Source organism: Colossoma macropomum, unplaced genomic scaffold (assembly GCF_904425465.1).
Source record: "Colossoma macropomum unplaced genomic scaffold, Colossoma_macropomum, whole genome shotgun sequence".
NCBI lineage: Eukaryota > Metazoa > Chordata > Actinopteri > Characiformes > Serrasalmidae > Colossoma > Colossoma macropomum.
The window spans coordinates 13,518,152-13,526,140 of NW_023494799.1; positions in this window are offsets into that span (position 1 = coordinate 13,518,152).

The following is a 7,989-nucleotide window of genomic DNA, read 5'->3' on the forward strand; positions in this document are numbered from 1 at the left end:
TTATTGACAGACCATTTCTGATTTTTTCCAGTTGGACATTTGCAGAGTATATTTGCTGCACCGTAAAAGTTACTGCATTGAATTGACTTGATCCAAATGAATGAAGTATATTACATCACGTTTGTCCTACCCTTTACTTCATTTTGGTGATGACTGTGTTAATGTGGACTTGACGTACACATTGAGTCAAGTAGATTCAGTGGTTCACTTTGTTTCAGTGTGTAACGTTGCATATGTAGGTCTAAGGAAATATTTAGTACTGTTCAAAAGTCTTAAGCCCTCTGAGAAAAAGGCTATAAAATGTTAATTCAAGTGTTGCAGCCACACCCATTGCTAACAGGTGTATAAAACCAGGCACATAGCCATGCAATCTCCTTAGACAAACACTGGCAGTAGAATGGATCATACTGAAGAGCTCATTGACTGACATGACACTGTCATAGGATGCCACCTTTGCCACAAGTCGATTTGTGAAATGTCTGCCTCACTGTAAAAAATGTCCTTAAATTAGCAGTATTTATTTTATAATGAAATACTGTTCATTTTACAGACTGGACATTTAGAGCTGTGCATGGGTTTACAGTAACATACTAGACAACGCAATGCAAAGTGGGGAGTCTGCACTGAAAAAAAATATAGTAAATTTACAGTAATTTACTGGCAGCAGAGTGGAAAATCAGTGTAGAGCACATATACAGTAAAGTACTGTAAACTATCTAACCTGTAAAATGCACTACAAAATATCTAACCTGTTAATATTATTAATGTTTTACAGAGTGCTCCATCACTCCAGAGAACTCAGTTCCACTGCTCTACAGCCCAGTGCTGGGGGGATTCATATCCCTTTAATTGAGCATCGGCCATGGTCACGTTAGGCTCATGCGTGACTGCTCTGGAGCATCTTATTCTTTCAGCAGTGCTTTTCTGTGGAGATTGTATACTGTGATCAGTAATGCACCCTAAAGATGAATTCACTCATTAGAAGGGGTGTCCAAAAACTTTTGCACATACAGTGTGTTAATATATGTTTGTATTTATTCTAATGTGGTATAGTGTTTTACAGGCAAAAACACACTCACTGCTGAGTTATTTAAAACATCTTTCATCACTTTTGCACAATACTGTACATTTAGGGGTGGCATTTTTCCATGAAATGGAAACTTTAAACAGCCCAGATAAAGAAGCAGAGATGGAATTCCTGTGCAGCATTAATTCTATTTACTAACTGTTGGTAAATAGCATACTCACCTGATTGCAATGATTTGAACTGATTGCATTTTTTTAATGTTTGTTTTTTTGATGTTTGTTTAATGTTAGTATGACCTTTAGGGGCGGCGGTGAGTAATGTTTGTTTATTTGATGTTTTTTTCATTTTTTAGAGGGTGATGGTGAGTAATGTTTGTTTATTTGATGTTAGTATCGCCTTTAGGGGGCGGTGGTGAGTAATGTTTGTTTATTTGATGTTAGTATCGCCTTTAGGGGCGGTGGTGAGTAATGTTTGTTTATTTGATGTTTGTTATTTTTTAGAGGGTGATGTTGAGTAATGTTTCCTTATTTGATGTTAGTAACATTTTTAGAGGGCAGCGATGAGTAACGTTTGCTTGTTTGATGTCAGTTAGTAACATCTTTATAGGGCAGCAGTGAGTAACGTTTGCTTGTTTGATGTCAGTTTAAAAAATGTTTATTCGCTGTTAGTAACATCTTTAGAGGTCGGAGGTGGGTGATGTTTGTTTTTCGATGTTAGTAACATCTTTACAGGGCGGCTGTGGATGATGTTTGTTTATTTGATGTTAGTAGCGTCTTTATAGGGCGGCGATGGGTAATGTCTGTTTATTTGATGTTAGTAACATCTTTATAGGGCAGCAGTGAGTAATGTTTGTTTATTTGATGTTAGTAACACCTTTAGAGGGCAGCAGTGAGAAATGTTTGTTTACTTGATGTTTGTTATTTGCACCTTTAGAAGGCAATGGTGAGTAGTGTTTGCTTATTTGCGCTCTAGCTGTGTCTTTTATTAGTTGGGAGCAACCAAGTATGGACAGCTAGGAAGCAAGCCAGCTAATCAAGCCACACTTGTCACTTTAAGCTTGTAATAGTTGCATATAATGATTACAGAAGAGAATGTAATTGTTAATCACAATTATTTGTATGGCATTTCAATAGCAACTAAAAAATTTCATGAATGTGACAGGCATAGGACAGCATAGAGTAGTTGTTAAGGGTCATTGACAGGATGGACTGACAGGTTCAGTGCATGATCTAGCACTGAGACTATCAGACATCAGTGATGCAAACATAGCACTAACATGCAAATAGCAAGTTTTTATTAACAGGTCATTTTGATTCTTTCCAGTCAGATGTTTGCAAAGTACACTTGACCTGACCTTTTTTTCTGAAACATGCATGTCTGGGGAGCATTTTCTTACAAGTGTTTTTTGTGTCTGGGAAAAACAAACTAGCTTCAGCATATAGCTTCACTTGGTGTGTCAGAGTTGGCCCCCCAGTGCCTCAACTCTTAAGCACTGCACAGCTCTCAAACAGTAATAATTATCAGTCTTAATTAACTTCATTGTTTGAGTTCTGGAGTCTAATCCGGGAAATGGTAATGAGTTTTAAAACCTTTGGTGACATACAGAAAGAGAGAGTGAGTGAGAGAGAGAGTGAGTAGTGAGTGAGGAACAGAAGGAGGTGGGGTGGGGAGAGAGAGAGAGAGAGAGAGAGAGAGAGAGACTGAAAGAGAGAGATAACAATGAATAACACCCAGAATCACTGACAGATTCCACAAAGTCAAATTGCAAACGCCAAATGAGGAGAGAATGCAGGTCTATGGAGACATCTTTCATTTCTGCACATATTTTCTCTCTCTCTCTCTCTCTCTCACTCTCTCTCTCTCTCTCTCTCTCTCTTAATGTTAGATGTATTTCTCTTTATCTGTCCCTCTCTCATTTCTACATATATTCCCCCCTCACCCTCTCTTTCTCATTTCTACAAGTATTCTCTCTCTCTCTTTCAATTTTAGATGTATTCTTTCTCTCTCTTCTCTTTCATTTCTACAGGCATTCTCCCTCTCTCTTTCAATTGTATTCTTTGTCTTTATCTATGTCTCTCTCTCATTTCTACATCTATTCCCCCCCCTCTCTCTCTCTCTCTCTCTCTCTCTCTCTCATTTCTACATCTCTCTCTCACCCTCTCCCTCTCTCATTTCTACATCTATTCTCTCTCACCCTCTCGCTCTCTCTCATTTCTACATCTATTCTCTCTCTCTCTCTCTCTCTCTCTCTCTCTCTCTCATTTCTACATCTATTCTCTCTCACCCTCTCGCTCTCTCTCATTTCTACATGTATTCTCTCTCTCTCTCTGTCATTTCTACATCTATTCTCTCTCACCCTCTCGCTCTCTCTCATTTCTACATGTATTCTCTCTCTCTTTCTCTCTCATTTCTACAAGTATTTTCTCTTTCTCTCTCATTTCCAGATGTGTTTTCTCTCTCTTTTAATTTTAGATGTTTTTCTCTTTATCTATCTCCCTCTCTCATTTCTAATTATTCTCCCTATCACCCTTTCTAACTCTCTCTCTCTCTCTCTCTCTCTCTCTCTCTCTCTCATTTCTACATGTATTCTCTCTCTCTCTTTCTCTCTCATTTCTAATTATTCTCTCTCACTCTCTCTCTCTCCTTTCTACATGTATTCCCTCTCTCTCTCATTTTGACGTGTTCTCTTTTTTTGTATTCTTTCTCTTTATCTATCTCCCTCTCCCTCTTTCTAAAATTTCCTACATTTTGAAAAACAAACACAAGTTGAAAAATTAAGAACTACTTCTGGAGAAGGACACTCAGCTCCCCTCACTGTGAACTATTTAACCACATGTCACCACCTAATAAATAGTGAATGTTAATAAATGACATACCTGCTGTCGGAAGAAAACCTCATATCTCCATTTTTGTTGTTTTTCAGTTTTTGACATAATTTGAAAATGCCTGTTGTTCTTAACATTATATGTAAATTTCATGATGAATGGACCAAAAGAAATGGGCCAAAATCACTTGGAAAAAAGTCTGGTTCAATTGACTTACATTATAAGTAAAGTAGGTTTTTTCCCTCTCCTGTAAAGTTACCATTTTTGAGATAAAAGGTTTTGTTCCAACAACTGCGATATATTTCTCTGTAATGCTTATACATGTAGATTCCAATTCCTTATTTTATAAACATGTATTTATTGGCATTTATTTATCTCATTTTCACATTCTCTCTCTGTCTGTCTACATGAATTCTTTCTTTCTTTCTCTATTTCTGTCTTTCTCTTCTTTACACATGCATTCTTCCTCTTTCATTTATACATGTATTAACTCCTTCATCTCTTCATTTCTTCATGTATTCTCTTATTCACTGTCTAATTTCCACATAGATTCTCTCTCATTTTTACATGTATCCCCTCCCCCCCTTCATGTTTCTCTCTCTCTCTCTCTCTCTCTCTCTCTCTCTCTCTCTCTCTCTCTCTTAGGGTCATCTGTGTTACTTTTCCCTCTGTAAGACTGGTGGCATAAACGGAATGAGTAAACTTGATCCTGTTTAATCCCTAGGCTGTCACACTGCTGGAGTGTGTGTATCTGTGAGCGTGGGTGTGTGTGTGGGTATACAGGCGCATCTGTGTGTGTGTGTTTGCATGTGTAATCTTATTAGACAGAGCGTGGCGCTGGGTGTGTGCAGCAGGAGCAGGAGCGCAGTGGAAGTGAGAGTTAAAGAGCTGACTGATTAATCCCACCCTGAGCAGGTCTCTCTGCTACAAACAGCTAATGCTCAGCTTCACTGATGACCCTGCTGGAGTGAAAACGCCCAAAGCTGCTCAAAGTGTCCTTTAAATGGCACAGATAAAGAAACACAGAAGTTAAATCTCTACGCAACATTCATTTCATTATATCTCCTAAATATTAGGGGTGTAAATATCTGAGCACACGACTTGTTTAGATAGTGATTATTTAGTGAAAGATTCAATACATTATAAAAACTCAAATTTCACAATAAACCAATTAAATGTTATTGTTCTGGTACAAGTCAGCTGTTCTTAATAATACACTGAATATACAAATGTGACTGGAGGAACTATTTACACTGTAGAGGAATATAGACAATTAAATCAATACACCAAGCTTTTTACATTCTTTTCTCAATTATCTTTCTCAATTAACTTTCTCCTTCAATTTTATTGAAGATAGGCAAAGTATTTTATTACACGTGTACATACAGTACTGTGCAAAAGTCAGAGCCCACCCTTGATTTATTTAATTTCCAGTCAAAATGGCCATTAAGTACAAGCCATTCATTTTTCAGCATCAGAAAAAGTATAGATGTATATATATTTCTATTTACTGCCTTCACCTTTTGTCTTCATTACAGCTTCCATTTTATTTTCAGGAGACTTGCTTTCCATTTTTCAAGGAAATCTGCAGGGAAATTTTTCCACACCTCCAAAGTTCAGTCTTAGAAGTTGTTTGAATTTTCTGCTTCTCATGGTCCGAGTAAACCCAAATGCATTCAGTGATGTTTAAATCTGGACTCTGGGGTGGTCAGTCCATTGTTTTTTTTAAAAAAAAACAGCACCTTCTTTATCTTTATTGCAAATTTTCTTTTTTTTTCTCTTTCCTTTTCTCAGTAACGGCTTCTTGACAGCTACACATCCTTTTAGACTCATAGTGTTGAATTGTCATCATGGAAGGATGGACAGAAACACCTGCGGATTTTTTTTTCAGATCTGAAGCAAGAGTGGAGCTTGATTTTCTACTGTTTATCTGATTGTCAAGTTCTCGCCCGGCTGTTAGGAGTCCCACTTTCTCTGCATTTATTATTATTTTTTATTTATTTTTTTGAACTCCAGTTTTGGAAACTCCTGTTTTTTCACTTATTTTCCTTTGGTGTTCCCCTTCTTTATGCAAGTATATTATCTTCTAATTAATCTCCACAGGAATATTTCCTGCAAACCAAATAACTTGAATATTGGTTGCTATTTAAATAAACGAAGGTTGCCCACAGACTATTGTACAGTACAGTATTTTCCTGAATATTTTCATATAACATTATTATATTACATCATTGCTCCATTGATGTAGCTGAACTCTTACTTTAGATTGCTGCATTTTTAAACAAGCCAGTAAGCAGCACAACATAAAGTAGTTATTAAGGAGGTATGACACATTGAGAGGGCAGGCCTACGTATGTGTGTCTGAGTGTGGAAAGGTCAGCACGAAGTTCAAGCGTTATTAAAAGAAGCCTCCCACACTAGCTGGGTCATATGACCAAAGCTGATTTACACCAGTGTTTGTGTTGCCCTTTACCTCTATGGAGCCTGAGGGATTTGGACTACAATACAAAGTACTGAGAAAGAGGGGGATGACATAACAGGTCAAGGAGCTTGACCTTAGACCCCAGCAGGCCTTCTTTTTTCAAAAGTTAGCCTACTTAGCTGCATGGGCACATTTTTTGAGGCCCTAATGCAAACTGTGCAAACACTTTGGCCAGAGAGGGGAAGAGAGTGAGAGAGAGAGAGAGTGAGAGAGAGAGAGAGAGAGAGAGAGAGAGAGAGACAGAGAAAGAGAGAGAGAGCGAGAGAGACCCCTTTGAAGTGTGCCTGCTTCGTGCTTGAGGACAGAACTCTTGACAGACTACCCATTTCAAAACAAGCAATTATCAACACAAGCACAAAGCTTGGAGATCCTCGGCTGGTGTGATTAATTAAGAAGAATTAATTGGAAAACACCAACCACATAGTATTCAAAGAGAGCTCTCTTTTGAAGTTAATCAGCATTTAGCCATTAATGATAAGCCGAACAGAGAAAACACATACATGCGCTGCAGCGAAGCGCGGTGCCTGTCTGTCTGCCTCCCAAGAAAACATCCTTCATCTCAATCTGAGTTTCAGCACCTTTAGATTCGCCTTGTAAAAAAAAAAAAACAACTCAGCGTCCCTCACTTCCTACTCTCTCCTGCTGCTCGTCAGAAGAAAGGACAGCGGCATGGCTCGCGGTGAAGAGAGAGAGAGGGAGAGAGAGAGAAATAGAGGCACAGGAGGCGATAAGGCAGCGCTCCTGACAGGCCTCTGCTAGCTCCTGCCTTTCATCACAGAAACTGACGGCAAGGTTTAAAGCCTCTGTTTTATTCATGTCTAAATTTGTGTTTTGGGTTGAGGAAGGCAGCAGGGAAAGGCGCCGTGCCGTTTTTTTTTTCACATTGTCACGTTCAATAGAGGTGCAGCTGGATGAAGAAAGAAGGAAAAGCAGAGCTTCACCACACGCGCATTTCTGTGATGTATCTCGACTAGTCGTAAGCTAGACATGAGTTAAAGTGAATAGTATGGGTAGCGTAGTGTACTTGCCTCAGATGACGGTGGTAGTAGGAACTTTAACACAGCTATACACACACAAAAAGTATGTAGCGTTCAGGTGTTTCAGCCGTACCCATTTTTAACAGGTGTATAAAATCAAGCACATAGTCATGCAATATCCATAGATAAACATTGGCAGTGGAATTGGTTTTACTGAAGAGCTCAGTGACTTTAAATGTGGCACTGTCATAGAAGTCAGTTTGTGAAATTTCTGCCCTCCTAGATCTGCCCCAGTCTAATGTAAATTGTGAAACGGACGTCTCTAGGAGCAACAACATCTCAGCCACAAACTGGGAGACCAGAAACACGCATCAGGTGTTGAAGCACATAGCATTTAATAACTGCCTCTGTAAACAACATTATAGAGATGTGCATACACAAGCATTTAGACAAATCAGAACTCTTTTAGAACAATGTAGTCAGATGGAACATAAACATGGCAATACTTCAGCTCGTGATGTTTGTAGAAAGAAGGGTTTAATCCTTAGAACACCACACCCACAGTGAAGTATGGAGGTGGGAGCATCATGATACGGTTCTCTGCAAACAGTGCTGCAAACAACGACCCATAATATACAGTCACAATAACTCAAGAATGGTTTCTAAAAAAGATGAAGA